At 39.0% G+C, this 20,336-nt stretch overlaps 1 protein-coding gene and 1 non-coding gene across 3 annotated transcripts in view; both read left to right on the forward strand.

The window, feature by feature from the left end:
• The window catches only part of LOC123809365 (protoheme IX farnesyltransferase, mitochondrial), a 153,714-nt gene that overhangs the window by 10,350 nt on the left and 123,028 nt on the right, over positions 1-20,336 (forward strand). The gene's annotated exons all lie outside the window — the stretch shown is intronic.
• Positions 14,834-14,962, forward strand: LOC123809535. Its single transcript, XR_006784014.1, has one exon. It is a non-coding gene; the product is annotated as a small nucleolar RNA SNORA30/SNORA37 family (small nucleolar RNA).

Below are 20,336 nucleotides of genomic sequence, written 5' to 3' on the forward strand. Positions count from 1 at the left end.
AACCTTCGAAGTGTCTTAGCTTCTTTACCTGTAAAATATAGTGGTACTTACTTCATAGCCTCATTATGAGGATTAAATGAGATAATTTATGTAAAACACCTGTGTGTCTAGCACCTAGTAGGCACTTAATTAGCTATTATCGATGCTATTATTCCTGCGGTATCCATCATTAGGGAAATTAATGTTACAGGTATTCTAAGGGATGTGTGCATAAGGCAGAGTGGGGACCCAGGAATGAGAGTATACTTTCTGCCTATGGAGAGGGTTGAAGTGAATGAGTATTTATTAGGCAGAAAAGGCAAGGATTGTAAGGAGAGACATCCTGGAATATTCAGAAAACTGAAGTGTGATGGAATAATGCAGTATGACTTGAGTGTTTGTAGGAAACGCATTTACTGAGGTTAAAAAGTTAAATAGGGTCATTTTATCATGTTGGCATGTGTTGGGTTGGCCAAAAAAGTCCATTTAGTTGTTTTCCATAAAATAAAAGACACATTTTTCATGTTCAATAGCTTTATTGATTGGGATATTTTGAGTGTGTTGGCTATCTCCCATGTGGCGTAATGTTGATTGTTCTCAATTAATATCTCGCTTTGATCGCTGTCAGCTTTAACTGGTCTACCTGGCCATGGAGCATTGTCCATAGAGAAATCTCCAGTACGAAACTTCGCAAAGAGTGGTTTCACTTTTGGCACATTAGGTCAGTCACAGCACCTTCTCCATACATTGCACAAATCTCTTTCTGTGTTTCAGTGCGTTTTTACCTTTCTTGAAATAATAAGGCATAATATGCTAAAAATGTTGCATATTTTTCCATCTTCAATATTAAAATAGCTACACAATAATTCACCAATTTTGATAAGGTTTTTTTAATGCATGCTTACATGACAGCTGTCACAATACAATCTGACAAAATTGTTTCAAATGAAGTTGAAAACAACTAAGCAGGACTAGAGCCATCTTAAGAAAAAAACCAAATGAACTTTTTGGCTAACCCAATATTTTATGCTAAAGTTATGCTTACATTGGAAAGTCATGGAAGTTTTGTGGAGAAACATAGTCACTTCGTATTTTGCTTTATTTATATATCTTTTAAGTGGATTTAAATACTACTAAATTAATATAAATTTATTGTAAGAAAAAAATTCAAGTACAGAAACATATACCTTAAACTGAAACAGTACCCATTCTATTGATGTAGATAAACTCCTATTAAAAGGTAGCCTTCCATATATACACACATATGTACACGTACATGGGTGGGAAAGTAGGTTTTAGTAGTAAATACAAATATGTAATACAATAATTAATAAATAATGCAAGAGTAAACTCTGTTTCATGTACTCAACTATAAACCTACTTTTGCCCACCCCTGTGTATTTGTGTATATGTATGTGTGTGTGTGTGTATCTCTCTCTCTCTCTATATATATATAGATATATAGGTATGGTTTTACATTTTAATAGACACGGGATCATTATACAAACATGCACACACAGTTCTGCAACTTGCCATTTTCTCTTAACAGTATAGCTTTCACTGACAGTATTTATTTCACTGCTTACTATTCCACTGTATGGAACTGCCATTATTAAGCATTTAGGGTGTTTCCAGTTTTTGATGTTAAAAGCAATTCTGTGATTAACTTCTCTGTCCATAAGTTTTTGTATACTTTTTGTGAGTCTGTCTGTAGGATAAGTGTTTAAATGTAATTGTTAGTTTTAAACATATTAATTTTGATAGACTGACCAGTTTGTGCCTAAGAAAGACAGGCTAGTTTATGTTCCCTCCAACAGCATGTGGAAGTCTGATTTCTTCTGTGTTCATTCCATGCTTGTGAATTAGCAGTCTTCACCAGTGTTGCCTGTTTGATAATTAAAAAAGATTTCATGTGTGTTAGTTTTTATTTTTTAAGTTTTGGTGGAATTTAGCATCTTTTTCTCTATTTTGATCATTTATATTTTTTCTTCTGTTACTTACCTCACATCCTCAATCATTTCTTAAAGATTTTTTAACAACTCTTTTTAGCATTTCATCCATCATACACATTAATTTTTTTCACAGTCTGCTTTTTCCCTTTACTTATGATATATCATTGTTTTATTTTGCCATGCTGAAATTTTTAACTTCTGTGATTCAAATCTGTTAGGTTTTTTTTTTAATGCTTAGAAAGATTTTTACCAACGTATAGTTATAAAAGCATTCACTTGTGGGTTTTTTGATACTTTAATATTTTTATTATACTCTCTAAGGTGTGGGGACCATGTGGAATGTATGTCAGTATTAGGGTTAGGTTGGTTAAGCAGACTGTGGTGGTAGTGCTCTTGAGCAAGCATTGCCTCTTTTTGTAGATAAAAGTTTTATTGAAACACAGCCGTGCCCATTTGTTCTATACTGGTATCATGCTACATTGGCAGAGTTGAGTAATTATGACAGGAAACTTATGGCTTGAAAAGCCTGAATGTTTTCTATCTGGTTCTTTATAGAGAAAGTTTTCTGCCCCTAGCTATAGAGCATGGACTATTGAGAGTCAAGAATGATGGTATATAAGTCAGTGGTAGCCAGATGAGAAATGACTTGGACAGAACTAAGGTTCAGTTAAAATCTTGTGGTGGGGCAGGAGGAAAGGCGGTGGGCAGGGGTGGGGAGAGAGAGAAAAAGAGAGAAATATTAAAGAAACAAAATTCACAGAACAGTAGATGTGGTAGAGTGCTGAGTTGCAGAGACCCTGACTCCTGTTAGATGAAGTAAGCATCTCTAGTCCTTTGAGCCCTATGCTTCTTACTCTCCTGCACTCCACCCAGTTCTCTGAGAGAGACCATTGTGTAGTAGCCCTGGGCCAGAGTCTCTGTATTCAAAGCCTGACTCTTCCCAGCTGAGTGACCTTGAACAAGTTCCATAATTGCTCAATGCGTCAGTTCACCAATCTGTAAATGAGGGACAATAATAATACCTACTTCAGAGGGTTGTTTTGAGTATTAAATAACTTAACATTTGCAAGTTGCATAACAATAACTGTTGAGAGCCATATAACTGTTTATTACATAAAAAATGTCTACACGGTATTGGTGTTTGCTGCCCCTGCTCTAGAAAACTCCCAGCTTTTTGTTATGGAAGACTGGATGAACGATGGTATTGAGACCTAAGAATGTGAACACTAAAGGAAGCACCTGTTTGAGGGAAGATGATGTTGAGTTTTGAACGCCTAGAATTTGGGTTGTTACTGGCATGTGCAGGGAAGAGCTTCAGTGGGCAGGAGCAGCTGGCTGTGAGGGATGGGCGCTCAGACAGAACACGGGACCAGAAGAAGGAAGGAGAGGTCTTTGGTATGGATTTGGCCATGAGCCATGATACAGGTCAAGGTTGCCAAAGGTCAGCATGTAGAGGGAGTGCAGCAGAAGGCCAAGGATAGGACTTGGAAGGACATCCCCTTTCAAAGATTGGGTAGAGTGAGCCTGCAAGGAAAGAACACAATCAGAGAAAGGAAACTTCTGCAGGGAAGGGCTTTCCCACAGAAGCCAGGACAGAAAACTGGGTTCAAGAAAAAGGTGCTCAGCACTTAGATGGTAAAGGTATGCTAAGCTGCCTGGCTACAGAGAGCTATTTTATTTGGCATTTAGGATGTCAGCATTGACCAACTGCCAAATAAGGAAATAAATTATTAATGTTTCCTCCTCTTGGAGTGTTAAAAGAGCTACTTGAAATAATTAATGTAAATTTTTAAAGTTTATTCTCATAATGCTTATTTCTTTGGGAACAAAGAAGAAAGTATGATAATTAGTTCATGATTTTTTTTGTGGCCACATCTTTCTCTCCTTCACACTGGCTATTGTTTTATTGTTTTTCCTTCTGTATACCTTATATTGTTGTATATCTAAGTAGGCAGATGCAGAGTTTGGTATTTAAGACATGGTGTCTAAATCTGAAGTGATGATTAAATTACTAATTTAATAGTACCCACTGTGCTGTAGGGTACACATCAACTCACTGCTTCCCATGTCAGTGTGCAAAGGAGCATACATAGCGAGTGTGTTCAAATGGTGCTTTCTGATCACTGTCCCCAGGGGTTCAGATCCCCTTGGCTGGAACAGAACCCAGAGATGTGCATTTTTGACAAGGATGCCAGACAATCTGATGCTAGGTGGTCCTGGACCACCCTTTGAGAAAGTGAAGTAGGTGTTACACAGGCAGGGTGCTGGTCCCAGGCCCACTGGTCTGGCTGGATGTGGGAGAACTCACCTAGTGAGAGCCAGAGCAGTCCCCACCTCCTGGGCAGCAGGAAGAGCCATCTGGGCAGGATCTGGACCACACAAGAAAGCTATGCAAAAGCAAGATGCACCTGGAGACAGGGAGGAGCAGCCTCTCCTTAACCACACATAGAAAATTCCTGGGGCAGTAAATTTCTTCTAGCATCATTTTATATATTCCATGCCCCAGGTTTCTAGATGAGCTAATTGAATTAAAGTCATTTCCATCTACATTTAAAGAGGCAGCACCCTTTGGGTGACCCCTACCCTTTTATTTCACCTTTTCCCTCCCTATTTAGTTTATTACTTGAATTCACACATGTCTTGGAGTCAGCGGGATTTTTTTCTTTACCAATTGATTTCTTTTGGACTCCTAACATCTTGGGCAATTCATTTATAGCTAATGATAGCCAAGGCAGAAATATCTTGGAATTAGTGATCACTTTTATAGAACTGGTCTTTCTTCCTTGGCCTCCTTTTGTTTATAGCTGTAATATACTGAGGAAAATTAACTGTAGACAAAGTGAAAGGCCAAAGAGTGGTCATTTGTAGGAGGACAGCAGGGTATGGCCGCCTGATGCCTTGGCATTAATACCAGGATCTGGGCCAAATGTTCGCTGGTGCTAATGCCATTTAAAGATTTTTCTTCTAGGAAAGGAAGTAAGATTGAGTTTATAAAGAAATAATATGTTTCCCCTGAGTGTCTCTCGCCAACTGAGCTATTTACAATGTGTGTTTGGAGTTTGTTGCAAGGACCACACTGGAGTAAAGACATTTTGGATTAGGATCATAAGGGGCTTTGGTGACCAAACTGAATTTATACTTAATATAGGTCAATAAAAAGCAGAAGTTCTTTCCTAAGTAACATCTGTGCTGAAAAGCTACAACACATTTTCTGAGACTGGAACTCTAAAATAGATTGTTTATTGGAACCAATAGATTATGCAGTTGATGGAACTGATATAAAGTACAGTCTATCAATGTACATATGGACTTTCCTTCCCACCAGGGCCTAGAATGTTGCTTTTTATTAAAAGAAAAAAGAAAACCAGGATTAGAGGATACGACTTTATTTTAGATTACTTGTTTAGTTTTCAGGGTATTGCAGTCATCAGCTACCAGATACTCTATGAGATTCTCCACATTTTCATAAAGATATTGAGTAGAATTATAACTTCTTGAATTTTAATTTATATTTTGAAATAATTACCTTAATAATTATATGCTTATTAAATGTGGAAGTAATGTTTTTATTATTACATGTGTGCTTTAGAAAAGTAGAAAATAAAGTTAAGCAAAAATGAGAAGAAAGGAATCCCCTATAATTCCATCCTCTCAATATAACACCCATTTTCATGATTTTGGTATATTCTAGAATTTTTTTCTATACATTTCATTTATGTATTTTTGCTTTTAAAACAAATATAAGCTCAAAATGTAAATTCTTGTGTAATTAAAAAAATTACTCTGTGTTAATATATGCACCCTGTTTAGTGTTTCCTTACAACAAAAATGTAATACACAAAAGAGCCTCCTCCGGCTGTGTGGTAACCAGTCCTTGGCATACAGTTCTCCAGCCTCCTGCACAGCACAGGCTGTGCTGTGCTGTCAGTGCTGACAGCAGTGCTCTGGGATCAGGGAGGCAGGCTGGGATTTTCTGGTCTGCCATTTGGTACTTTGTGATGATGGGACTTTCTTTTTTCAAACCTGTGAGCCTCAGTTCTTCATCTGTAAAATAGGGATAATCCTGCCTCATAGCATTATTGTTAAGATTATGTAAGATAATGTGGGTAAACAAGTTAGTACCAAACCTAGCATGTAGTAAAGGTTCAAAGAAGGTTAATTACATTATTATATCATATTATATTAATGCATATATGGTTTCTGTTGTGTTTGTATTATAAAAATGGGGTCATAATATACATTTTGTACAGTTATTTGCTTTTTTACCTAAGTAGAGATGCTTCCCCATCAATGTAATTAAAACTACCTCCTTTTTTTGAAGGTTGGTTAGTATTCTGTAGTGCAGATATATTGAATTTATTGAATCATTTATTTATTTATTAATATTTAGATAGTCTAGTTGTTTAGTATTAAACTAATGATTTTTAATATTATCATACATAAGTTCTTATACACATTTATTTCTGAAAGGTAGATCCTTAGAAATACACCTTCTTTTTAATGCATATATAGCGTGTCATTGCATGTCTAAACTATAATTTATTGGCCACCTCACATTTAGATTGTTTTCAGTTTTTTATTATTATTATAAATACTGCTGTAATTAATATCTTTGAAGTCTGTGGTAGTTTTCCTAGAACAGTGCCTCAGAGTGGCCTTGCTGACTCAGAAGCCATGTTCACTCTGAAAACTGTTGGTTTTCATTAACTAATCTCCCTGGAGAAAGGTTTGACCTGCTTATGCGATTACTAAAGTGACTACCAACTCACCTACTTTCACCAGTAAACGATGGGTGTTCATATTGTCTTCTAAACAACTACCAATTTGATGGGTGGAAAATGCCACTTAACTTTTCTGTTTAAAATTGCTAATGAGTGTTATTTCCATCTGTTGAATGCTGACTTGCATTGTGTTTTTTTTTAACATGGCCTATCTGCCCTCTGTCCAGTCCTCTGTTCAGTGCTTGTCTGTCTTTATTGCTTATAAGAGTTCTTTACATAGAAAAGATCTGAACCCATTATGTTTACCTGTTGTAAATGTTTCATCCCTTTTATGCTATTTGCCTCTGGTTTTCATTTATCATTATTTTGATGTGCAAATGTTAATGTAATGTAATTAAATCTATCAACATTTTTTCTTGTGGCTTCTGGTTTTTGTGCAATGCTTAGGCTCTCCCACAGAAAAGTTTTATAAATGTCTGTATTTTTAAACATATTTTTATAATTTTACATTTTACATGTAAAATTTTGACTTACAGAAAATGGTATAAGGTGGAGATCTACCCAGTTTTTAATTAGTCATTAAGTGGTGTTAAATGCCACATTCACAAATTTAAGAATTTGTGAAGCTCTGTTGCTAGACAAATTTTAATCTCCCGTATCCCTCCAAAACTATTAATTTTTAATTGGAATTTTAACATATTTATAGATTAACTTGGTGGGAAATTGAGATATTTACCATATTCATCATCATTTATCCAGGAATTCTTTTATGCCGCTCAGATTTTACAGTTTTCTTTAAATAGGTTATATACATTTACTAAATAATTTTGGAGTACTTAAAAAATTGTTTTTTTAATTGCTCTTTTGTGAGTTTTTTTAGGTAGCCAATCAAATAATGATGAAATTATTTCCCTTTTTTTGGTATTTATACCAATTACTTAATTTTTGGTGTAATTGCTTCACTGTTAAACTCTCTCCACTGTTTTTCTCACTCTAACTTTTCGCTCCATTCTGAAGGAGGTGTGTTATGTACAGCACTGATTTGATTTTATGCCATCTATTTTTCATTCTCATGACTTTCAGTGTTCTGTTAGAGCAGTATTTGCCTTCTGTACACTTTTCTTTAACCACCTTATCTGTTTCATGCAGTGTTTTCTTCTACTTACTCTGCTCATTCACCTGCTATTCATTGAGTCCCTATTATGTCTCAGGTGTGCCCTTCCCACCTGCATGGGTCGAATGCACTGAATGCAGTGAGTAGGGTGGGCGGGTGGGTGGGGCGTCAGCCCCTGCCACGTGGGCCTTCCTCTAATGAGGAGGTTGTCGTCTACAAATTCTGTGGTGTATCTCTGTTACAAATATATTCAAACTCATTTTTTTCATGCTCCTTTTATTTCTTTGATGTAGAATCTTTTTTATAAGTCTTGACATTGACCCATTTTACCTCTTTACTGCTATCCATTCCCAGATGAAGAGAAGATGATTCCAGACAGTAGTAAGTCCCTCAAAGAGTATAATCTGTATGAGGGCAGGGTGATTTGTCTGTTTGTACTGTCTTGTCAGTACCTGGAGTAGCTGGAGTACCTGGAGCAGTGCCTGGTCCTTCCTAGGTGCTCATTATGTGTTAATTGAATGAATGCCTGGTGGGATTTTTCTTCATCTAACAGTTTTTACTTGACATTATTGGGCTTCTGTACTTGCAATTGAAGCTAAAAGATGGAAGCTATCTGCTTACATTACTGGTGTAACATTCCTGTAGCCTGAAGGAAATGAATGCAGTGTGAGCTACTAGCAAAGCAACTTTTTCTCTCCAAGGTATTTTCACTGTGTTTTTGAAACCCCACAGTGCCAGTGTCCTACTTTCCATACCTGGTTTTTGGTGTGGTCTGCCTGTGGTCTGCCTGTGCTCTTAGAATACAGTGCCTATGCCCAGCCATTTCTCTGGTGCTGCTTCCTCCTGAGCTGGCAGAATCCCCTGCTGTGCTGGGCCTAGTGGTAGTGGGTGGCCTGCTGCCTGGAACTAGGGCATGCAGCAGTGGTTCTGCATTGTCCCAGTGAGAACCATGGCAAGGTGAGAACCTGCTCTCTTTTTGGTGGGACCACTCTTCTCTCCCTCCAGCTGAGATGCAGCTTATCTGAAGACTCCTGCTTTGAGGGTAAAGGGACTTGCCATAGAGTGGGCACATCACACCCATGGGCCACCCTGGGCTCTGCACCTGCCTCCTTACCTATTCAGAGCAGGCGAGTGACGCACACTGTCAGATAGCCTTTATTTCTCATATTTACCCATTGCTTTATTAGTTGATATTTAGGTAGTCTAGTTTTTTGCTATTCAGGTAATGAAAGTAGTAAGTCAGCTCTTGGCAACTATTTTCAATTTAATGTCATCTGTACTATATTTGACAAGCATTTTGGGGGGTTTTAGTGTCCTCTACTTAATTTATTGCTGATGTAAGTTTATTTTTATTTTTATTTTTATTTTTACTCCTGCATTTCAGCTGGTTTTGGGTGGGAGGGGGCCATGTAGATACTTGAACCAGTGTTCTAGTTCAGATGAAAAGTACATATATCGTGACTAATTCTGTTTTCTGATGATTTGTTTTCAATTCAGTTTGGTGTTAAATGGATTGATTGTAAGTGTAAGGTGCTGTGGTAGATGCATGTAAAGGAGTGGAAAGAAAAATTTCATGAGGATAATAATCTCTTTAAAGAAGGGAAAAACTGGGTTGAGAATGGGCTCAGCTGCACCTAACTGAAAACTTGAAGAACAGTGACATAAACAAATAGAGGGTTTATTTTTCTCTTGTATCGAGGAGTCTGAAATAGGAGTGCAGAGCTAGTGCTAAAGGATGGAGTCAACATACCTAGTCCCTTCTGTTTGTTCCGTACTTACTAGCAAGTGGCTTCTGTTCTCCAGACCACAAGTGGGCTGCCACTGCCCAATCTCTGTGTTGTCTTCCAGGCAGAAAGAAGGAAGAAGGGGGACAATGTGAAAAGGCAGAAACTTCTTCACAAGAATTCACCTTTTTATTTGGGAAGGAAAGCTCTTGGTAGGAACTTCTTTTATCTCATTGACAAGTGGCTACCTCTAGAGCTGCAAGAGAGGTTGCCAAGTATGGCATAATTCTTACCTCTATCATTTCAAAAGTCAGAGCTAAAATCCAGCCTGGTTAACTCTCTGTGTCCTCATGGTGCCTACTGGGCTGTCTCCTTATGCAGTGTGTTCCTTTCTTGGAAAGGGATGTGAGGCTTCCCATCTCGTCACTTCCCACTTTTCAAAGAAAATAAAACACCACCCCTTAGTATGCTCTGGGACTACAGCCTCATATGTGGACTTCATATGTGGTATATTTAAATGAAGACTAATTTTCCAACTCGACATTTACTTTTCCAGGACTGGCTGTAGATAGATGTGTACTGATCTGTTAATAGTTTTTCCCTATCATCTTGATAATCAAATACACATTTTGAGACTCCTAATTAGTGATGGGTGATTGTTGGTACTGGATATGCAACAGAGAAGAGCCAACCAGCTCAAGTATACGTCTACGCTGTACAAGTTTGAGCTGCTGGTGAGACTTCAGCTGAATGAGAAGACGAGCCAGGTGGTACCATCCACTGGCCTCTCGGACATTGCTGCACCCCAGCAGTCCCAAGGGCCTGGCTTCTTCTTGCTCAGCTTTCCTCTTCACCCCAGCGTCTACCACCGGCGCAGAGAACTTCATTGTCTTTAGTAGCCTTAATACTTTATTTGCCATCTGAGATACTGGGAATGTTTGTTATAAGGCAAATTTCTAGGCCTCATCTCCCTAAACATTTTTATTTAGCATCTGGGGTGGGGTCTAGGAATCTGTCTTTAAACAGAACATCTTGTTAGTAATGGTCCCAGAACACGCCTTGAGAAAATTCTTATTTGGAGAACTCATTCAACACCGTCTACCGTACCCATTCCTCTCAGCAAACTACATTGCTCCCCATTTCTAACAAAAGTAGAGGTTGAGTGCTCATCAAGTGGAAACTCTGCAACTCCCTGCTAATGCAGTTAATTTGATTTCTCACCTGTCATTGCTTTTACCTGTTTCCTCTCCCCTAACCTCCCATCAGCAGAGGGCTCCATGAACATGACATCTGGGAGTCCTAGATTCTGCAAGTCCAAGCAGGTCTCCCTCCTCCATGTAGAGTGTGGTATCAGAGTCTCCGGAGAGGAGTAGGTGATCGCTTTTCAGTCAGGTCTGATGCATGAGATACCTTGTTATCATTCTGGGGTGTTTTTAAGAGCTTGGTTTCCAATTCCAAGTAAAGTATGCTAGTTCCTCATTTATTGAGATTAAGGAATGAAACAGAAGAGAATTTTAAAAGAATGTTACAAGACTATCTCTTTAAGTACTAACAAGTTCTTATTCAGTAGCTTTTTCCCTTTCTATCATAAGAAGGGGGTTGTGAATTTGGAGTAGAGAATGAAAAGAGGGGTTCTAACATATCAGTGTTTTGTGAAACAATACAAGTGTGCATCTTTACCTTTATTTACACTTTGTTCTATTTTGCCTGCAGGGAGAGCGAAAGTTGATCTGGAATTCTCTCTCACCCTATGGCTTTTGTGCTTGCTATGCCTTCTGCTCCTGACACTTACATCTCACCCTTTTTACTGTTCACCAGGCTGACTCCTACTTATCCTTAGTCTTCAACTTTTATATCACTTTTGGAAGCCTTCTAAGTTAGGAAGCCCTTCTGAATCCTTTGCAGCATCCTTGACTCCATCTGCAGAAGTGCTACTGCATTGTGTTGTAATGTAATGCCTGTTGACTTGTCTGCATCATCACCAGTGTGTGAGCACCAAGAGGTCAGGGACCACGTCGCTCTGGATGACTGTTGCATTCTCATGGCCTAGCTCATGCCTTGCACATAACAGATGCTCAGAAAATAGAAGCTCAGTGGGATAAAAAGTACAGTCATACCTCAGTACTCGTCAGCTTCTGAACTCATCAAACCCTATACTCATCATATTTGGAAGAGAAAAAAATATTTTAGCACTCAGCTTGCTTGGGACTAGTCACACTTGCTAGAACTTGTATGAGTCACAACATCGCCTAGCAAGAGAAAATGCTTCATCGTTTGGTAATGGTGGGTTTCTGCATTTGTTATAAGTTCTGGAGTAAATTAACAATGAGTACCAAGGTATCAACTTTGATGCCACTGTTTGCAGAATTTTGAGCAGATTAGCCTTTTAATAATAAGTATTCAATTATAGTAAGTCCTCAGTTCATGTCATGAATAGGTACTTGGAAACTGACTTTAAGCAAAACAACATAACAAAACCAGTTTTCCTTTAGGCTAATTGATACAAACAAGAGTTAAGTGCTGGTCATAGAAATCACCAAACTTCTTAATGAAAACCAAAAACACTTATAATATTAAACTTTGAAATAAATGTGAGCTATTTAAGCATACATACTAGATATATTGCCTCAATACTAATATACCTTAATAAAATATTAAGTGAAATAAAATTAATACTTTTAATTTAAAAAAGAAAGATAATTATTTCCCAACTTGCTTTATTCCACTTCAGGGTCCCAGTGGCCAGAGCGTATCTGGACAGCTTAGGGCACAAAGCAGGACCCACCCTGGAAAGGACACCCTTCCATCCAAAGGCCACTCACACGCACTCATCAGACTGGGACAGTTGAGACACATCAGTTCGCCTCACGTTCACGTCTTTGGGATGTGGGAGGAAACGCATGCATACATGGGAAGAACATGCAAACTCCACACGGACAGTGGCCTCTGCTTGAATTGATTTCTTTTTTCTGATCAACATTTAATGAAAGGTCATTGAACAACATGACCTTATTCAGTCAAAGACCTGCTGTATTTTACTGTGCTACACCTTTGGGTGCTTAGTGGTAACTGAAAAGTATCATTCCCGATGACTCTAGCTTCTGTGCTTTGTAGTTCCATCTGCTTTTTACAGCATTGCTTTCACCTGTTGTCATTGTGTCCTGAAGTTTTTAATATGCTGCCTCACTTTGTACTCAGCATAAGTGGGGAATAGAAATGGCCCTGTGTGGTTCTCTGAAAGGTTTTTGAATTTGCAAAAGCTATACCCCTTGAAGCTCAGAGGGATGCTCAACAACTTGACTTTGTCAAAGTCTGTTGGGTCCTCACCCAAGAGACTTTATTTTTCAGATTACTAGTGAATGTAAATGTTACCAATGAATCAATCATGTGTTAGGTTTGGCAAATGATGATTATTGTCAGTTTTATTTAAAGGGACATCAACACCATTCAGGGAGTTTTTCCAGTTGTTCATCATCTTAAAAGTAATTAAAAGATTTTCCTTACTAGAAAGTTTTCTTGAATGTCTAGAATAATAACATAGCCATTATTATTGCATAACTATATTTGGTTTCTCAGAGTAAGTGGAAGTACTCAGTGCAAAAGAAAATAATGATACATCACTACATACATGTATTTATGTCCAGATGCAGAGCCAAGTGAGTAGGCTCATTTTACTGACCTGCTACAGGTGCTGTATAAAATACTCAAATGTAGATAAACACAAAATACTGTCAAAATCAGAAAGATACTTTAAATGAATACGTAATCTTAATTCTTTATTATTTTAAGTGTTTATCATAAAATATCTGCTCTCTAGACAATGACACAATTTTGATAAGAAACTGAGAAAAGTCTTCATTATTTTAATAAAAACTGCACAACTGAAAATTCCTTTTTGCCAAACCTATTTTTCAAAAGCCATGTTTCCACTTCTTAAATGTTTGATAGGCATCATTTTATCGAAAAGTTTTTTAGCTAATTACACAGGATATAAAGTGTTTGGTCAAGTATATAGAGAAGGAATGTTTTTTTTTATTGAGAAGGGGAAAAACTAAAAATAGGATGACAAAGTAGAAAAGCTTAAAAGCAATGGAAAAACTAACTGAAAGAACAATCTTATGTTTTCCTTCAGTGTTGCATAATTAACTTTTCTATAAACTGATTTTATGTATTTATTTAAACAGATATGATAGATGTTTTATTTTCCTTTTCTGAGTGCTGACTATAAATGCAAACCAAATGTTTCTTGGTTACTTTTCTTAGTGATCATACTTAAATGTTTCGTTTTGGTAACAGGGTCACTCAGTAAATTTGGTCCTAGAATTTTTCAGAACAGCTTTGGTCATTAACTATATGAAAAGAAGAAAGAGGAAAACAGGAAGACACCTTAAGTTCTTAGTTTTGCAGCTGTGTTATTTAAAAAATCTCTATAAAGTCTTATCTTTTAACCAGAAGTGGCTATGGTTTGTAATCAGTTGCCTCTGATTGATATTCTTTAATGTGGCTGAGGAAAAAAATACCACATCTCTCATCAATTGACTTTTCATCTGAACTTAACAGTAGACATCAGAATTACCACCTTCTTTGATATACGTGTTGGTAAGATGCCGGTTTCAGGAGGTTCACAGAGCACTGCCAAGCCAGGGAGCCTAAAACACTCAAACTAGAAACTGAACTATTTAAAGCTTAAGGTGTTAATAGAAATGAAGAGAGAGGAGGAAATCACACATACAGCTATGAAGTAAAAAATACATGCTCATTTTAAAATCAGAAGAGACTTAATTACTGCCTCTTAATTAAATTATATAATTTTAAACTTTGAGAGCAACTAAAAAAGCCAATCCCTTGGTTGGACACATTTGTAAACAAAAGCATGTACAGATTTATTAACTGCTTATTCTCTATCAGCTTTGTGCACAAAAGAACCTTAGAATACCTCTCAGGTTTGTAGAATATAAAATACAATATTGCGTTATATCTACTATCAAGGATAATAAGATACAATATATCACAAGGGTAAGTTAAAACCTATAGAGAATCAAAATCATTTAGCCAGTGATATTAATATTTCTGCCAAATCTTTTATCAGAGTTGATAACTACCCCAATTGATTTATTGGAATTTTGTTTTTTTACTCAATTCATTTGGGGCCAGGCTTTAAAAATAGTGAGGCATTAAAAGACAGAGATAGAAGCAGGATGTAGATGAACAGTTTTTAAATATAATCCTTATAGTTATTGTTAATTGATGATATCAGAAAGGAAAGAAATTGCCTCCATTATGCTTTTGCTCAGAGATCAATAGTTCTCAAAGTATGGAGCATTTTTTAAAAATATATATCCCTTAGCACTTTCACAGGTCCTCCCCTGGGCAGTGGGGCCAGGATTTGGTAGCTGGTGCTGAAAGAAAACCCGTGAGTGCATCCTTGCCCTGGGACTGTGCCAGTGGCAGCTGTCACTCAACGACACAGAAAGAAAAAAATGTATTCTTGATAAAGCTGCTTCTTCCAAAAAACCTCCTACATATTGGACAAGATGCAAAAACCTTTCAAGTGGTTCGTTGCTGCTTGGGAAAGTGTACTGTGTTGTAAGAACTGGGGAGGCTGGCGAACTTGCACTCCAGGCCCCACGCAGCCTCAGTTTAGGATGGGTGACAAAACCCACCAGTGCTGAAGCATTAGCCTGGGCAGCGAGGCTCCTTTCCACCTCATGTGCTGCTCTCTTCTCTGTGACTCACAATTCCCACTAAGTCCTGTGGTGTAAGAAACATTTTCATGGGCTCGGTGCAGACATACAGTGTCGTTAAAGCTTCAGTGGCTTGGTTTTTGATTTTGTAATCAGCAACATGGGTGTGTGTATGTGTGTGTGTGTGTGTGTGTGTGTGTCTTCCTTTCATTTAGTTGCATTTTCTTCTGAAAATGAGTCTTTGGAATTCTTGTTAAAAGAATATCTGTAAAGCAGAGACCCTGACATTGTGCGTAAACTGTGTGGCTCCTGATGAGATCCTGGACTGAGTTCATTACCACTGATGTGCACGTGGATGTCCATATGTAAAATCAAATGTTAATACCTACTTTGCTTGCCCTGCTGTTTGTTTTAGAGCAGGGTTCTCCAAGGTTTGTTAGTCATGTACTTTACCAGTAAAAAGTTTTAAGTGCACATATATATTTATAATATTTATACTATTGTATATAAATGTCATACCTAAGAAAGTGTATAGTTATTTATAAATAAAATTTGTTTACTCCTACACCTATGTATTATATTTATTTTAAGATATGCCAACTGAGTGCTTTTAAAGAAAGAATTAAAAAGTCAAATGCAAGTGAAAGGTTCCATATTTCTTCTCACACCCCTGAGGTTTCCACACCATTTTGAGTGCAGTGTTTCTGAGATTTAAATAAATGTAAAACCACTGTGGCATTGTAAACTGCTTCACAAATGTATGTTTTTATATCTTTATTTTTTTATTGTCATCTTCACTCCACACTTATTAAGAACTACTTTCCAGTCACATCCCTAGAGTGACAGGTAGCTTAGATTATAAGTCAGAGGGGGTGGCACTTTTGTGAAATGTTTTGTTGTTTCTTGAACCTCCCTTACACACCACTTTTAGATCTAAGCTTAGTAGCCAGAGAAATATGTCACCCAAATTCTAGGAACCATATTTTGATAATTACCAAGAATGCCATTTAGTAAGCCCTTACCATTTACGAGGCACTGTGCTAAGTGCTTTTGTTAATAGTGAAAAACCAGTGTGTTTCTAAAAGGTGTCCCTCAGCGTGGCAAGAGTGTGGAAGTTGAGGATGGTGGGTCACCAGGGACACTGAGCTTGGAGAAGCACAGGCTGTGGGCCTGTTCTGTTTGCATGATTGAAGGGCTGTGCTGAGCAAAAATTAATTGACTGTTGCCCAAAACAACAGAAGTTACATTGGTAACAGAAGTTATATCGGTAGGTGGGTATTTCCAGAAGGTTGATTTGACCTGGTTTAAGAGAGAACTTGCCTACAGCTGGAATTCTTCTATACAGAAGAGTTTGCCCAGGGAGAAATAAATTCCTGGATTCGGAGATACCATCCATCTACAATATTAACTTAGGACAGAGATTAGACTAGTTAACCCTAGACGCCCTTTTAAGATTTTATTATTTTTGAGTGAATTATGTTTAGCTCCTTTGCTGTAGTTGCATATATTTACTTAAACAATGCCACCAGCTACAAAATGTGTACCTACACCCCTGTTGGCACTGTTGCCGTCCTCCCAGGCACTCACTGCGGCCTGCCCAGTGCAGGGCCGCGGCCTTCTGTGGTTCCCTGAGTCGGTGTTCCTCCACGTGGGTCAGTCCTCTGTGCTGTTGGTAGGCTGGCTTTTCTTAAATGCCATCCTTGTTACGGCATGTGTTAGTTCTCTCTCACTGCAAAACATGTTACCACACACTTAGCAGTTTAAAACAACACAATGTTGCTATTTCAGAAGTCCAGGCAGGGCCTGGCTGGATTCTCTGCTGAGTCTTACCAGCCTGAAATCAGTGTGTTTGCTTAGGGCTGTGGTTCTCCTTGGGGCTCGAGGTACCCTTCCAGGCTCGCTGGTGGTTGGCATAGTCCATTTCTACGCCTCTGGACAGAGGTCCTGTTTCCCTTCCAGTGGTCAGCTGTGGACTGCCCTGCTCCTGGAGGCCTCCATAGTTCTGCCACGAGGCCCTCGGGGGCAGTTCACATTGGGGATGCTTGCCTACTTCCAGACCAGTTGGACTTGCCTAATTGTGACTATTTCAAAATAATTTTTTTTAAAGTGTAGAGAGCAAACATAAGAACTTCCTGGAGAAAGCAGGCAGATAAGAGACGGTATTTTTTGAATGCGGTTAGTGGTGGGATGTGGAAGGTGGTGGCCCTGACCTGCCGTACGTAGGCCAGGGCTTGTGGTTCAGGAGAGATCGATTGGTGAGGCTGGAGCGGTGAAAACGTGGGCCCCGTGGTCAGGATGACCTTTATCTCTAAGCACCGTCACAGGCTGTTAGTGAACCTGTGTGGGGTGCGTGTGGACCGGCTGGACACCCCCCCAGCAGCGGGGTGGCGATGGCGCAGGCTGTGTCTGACGGGAGATTAGCTTCCCAGGCCTCCAGAGTCACCCTTGGGCCTGCAGACAGTGCCTCTGGGCCTCGGCTTGGGTGGGTCATGCTTCGTTGGCAGCATCGATGGCAGCATCGATTTTGTGTTTATTTGTGAAGGGACAGAATATGAGATTACCAAATAAAATATAATTTCAAGTGTTATTAATGAAAGAACATATTACCTTCCTTTTAATGAGATCCCGGTGGTGTAAAATGATTCCTTGTAATGAACCCCAGGAAATCAATGAGAAGCTGAATTACAGCTGTGGCAGTGCTGCATGGGAGCAGTGCCCTGTGGGAGCAGTGCCCTGTGGGAGCAGTGCCCTGTGGGAGCAGTGCTTGAGGCCGGTCTGCTTGCACCGCCTATCAGACCTCTAGAGGCCTTGCTCTTTCTTTAAGGCAGTTGTTTTTGATGAAGTAAGTGTAAATACATCCTTTGTTAGCTTTTGATTTTGGGGGAAATGTGCTCAAAATTTAGATTTTCTCTGCTATAATAATGACCCCTATCATTTTTTAATATACATTGCCATTTGCAATTTGTACGTTTTTATATTAGGTACTATTTCTGTTTTGTAAATTTAGTCATTGTCATGTCTTACCTGTTCCCTTTCTCAGTTTTTTGCAAACCACTTTCTATCTCTCAACTTGTCAGTGGACCCCAATAGTTAAAAATTTAATGTGCTTTCTGTATGGTTCACAATTCATTGAAGCCCTAAGGTGAATAAAAAGAAAAACAAGATACTTCTCCTCTGAATTAACACTTTTGCTTTCATGTAACTACATACTCTTTGATTTTAAATTTCTTTTTACATTTTTATTTTGATAGTTTAATGATGATGGTGTTTTCTTGTCCACTGGGGTGATGATTGATTTTTTCTTACTTGTTTATAAGGCAAAATACAAAATACTGATATGGATATTTAGAGATACCTAAGGTAGTTTTTTATTTTGGTGACTCTAGCTTTTGCTAATTACATAGTGAGAAAGGATTTTCTATGCTCTTATAGCCACCAAAGATGGTTATAAGCCGTCTACTTTTGATTTAAGGTTCAAAACTTTAAAATAGTCATGAGTTATTCTGTAATAAAAGCAATTTACCTAGCTCCCTTTGAGAGGGAATACCACTCAGTTTCTTTTCCCTCAGATTCTTCCTTTGACACCTCAGCCTTTCTTCCTGGGTGGCAGCATTCCTCTAGTGCAGTTGAGAAGCAGCCTGGGTGTTGCTTGTTGCGACACTCAGGCCGCGTGTGAGGAGTCGTCTAGCCCACCTGGGGAGCTGGTGAGTAGTGCAGAACGAGATGATGCTCACTGTGGAACACCCACCTGTCCGTGAGGCTTTGCAGTGTATGGTGTGGTAGCTGTAAAACATGAAAAAGCTACTCCAAGAACGGTGCTATTTGAGCATCCTGAAAGGAGTTTTGTTTGCTCCAAAAAAATGGTGCTTTTCTTGATGGTCACTAACTGTGCATGTGTATGGCTGTCATACAAGAGGCTGTTCTTTCCCTGTCTCACTTGGGTGAAATATCCTTTTACATGCACCTGCAACTACTGTTTTCAAAGCGTGGAATCACTGTGGCATTTTCTTCTGGGCATAAGTCGTTAGAGAATTAGAGAGCTAAAATTTTCCTCAGAATGTTTCCTTTGAAATAGTGTTTAGTCTTGGATTGCTGCCCTGGGTCCATGGGGGTTTGCTGCTGTTCTGTACGTAGGTGAAATCGCCATGTTCTGACTTGTGTACCAAAGTGGGCAGGGCCGGCACAGGAAGGGAGAGGGGACAGTGCGTGCTTCCTGGCCTAAGCCAGGCCACTTTTCTCCTTGGTGTGTCTCTGTGACTTCCAATAAGCCTCCTGTTTGCATTTAGCTGCTAGTCTTCTGCTTGTTGTCTTTTTCCAAATCGGTATTCTCATTCCTGAACCTTGTTTGGTCTGCTTACACCTTACCCCATCCTCTTTTCTGGAGGCAGATCTCCCCCTGGGAGATTCTGATGCACACCACATGTGGGGGCTGCCAGGCTAAAGGAAGGACTCCTTTGCTAAATACACACTCTGTAGAAAATTCTGGTTTAGGTTGAAAATCCACATATGTCTTTAGGTCACCTTTGCAAATTATCATTTACCCCAGTCAAAGAAATAGAAATATCAAGAAGCCTGTGCCTAACCAAGGTGTTATGGTCAGGGCTTGCGGAACTATAAATAAAGTTTCTGTACATTGCTGGTAGGATGAGACAGAAGGGCATGCCTGCCGGTCTGTGGCCACGAGAAGGAGTAATCTGTTTCTCTGGCATGTACTCATGGATGTCAGTGGAGGTGCCTTCCAGCCTTGCTTCCCCGTGGCCCCTCCCATGTTTACTTGACATCCATGACACCTCATCCTCCTGATTCTTGCCTCCAAATAGTCTTTGTCAGTGTCTGCCATTTGTCTGTGTCTGTATAAAATTTGGGTGTTTTATATACACTGCTTTTCACTCAATTTGTTGTCCATCATTGATCTTATTCGTTCCCTCGGGCTCAGCCATGGTCTGTAGGCACATGACTCCAGAGCTGTGTGTCTCCCTTCTGTTTCCAGTCTCTCCCCTGAGCTCGTTCAATGTTCTGTAAATTTCCACCTGGATGTCCCATGGTTCTTCAAAAGCAGCACGTTTCCCTAAAACTGGCAAACTAGACACCTTGTTCCCTGATTCCTTATTTCTATTCACGTCAACATTTTTCCTCAGGTTGCCCAGTGCAGCCCTTCACTT

Source organism: Phyllostomus hastatus, unplaced genomic scaffold, assembly GCF_019186645.2.
Source record: "Phyllostomus hastatus isolate PE091 unplaced genomic scaffold, TTU_PhHast_1.1 phas_scaffold_55, whole genome shotgun sequence".
Taxonomy (NCBI): Eukaryota; Metazoa; Chordata; class Mammalia; order Chiroptera; family Phyllostomidae; genus Phyllostomus; species Phyllostomus hastatus.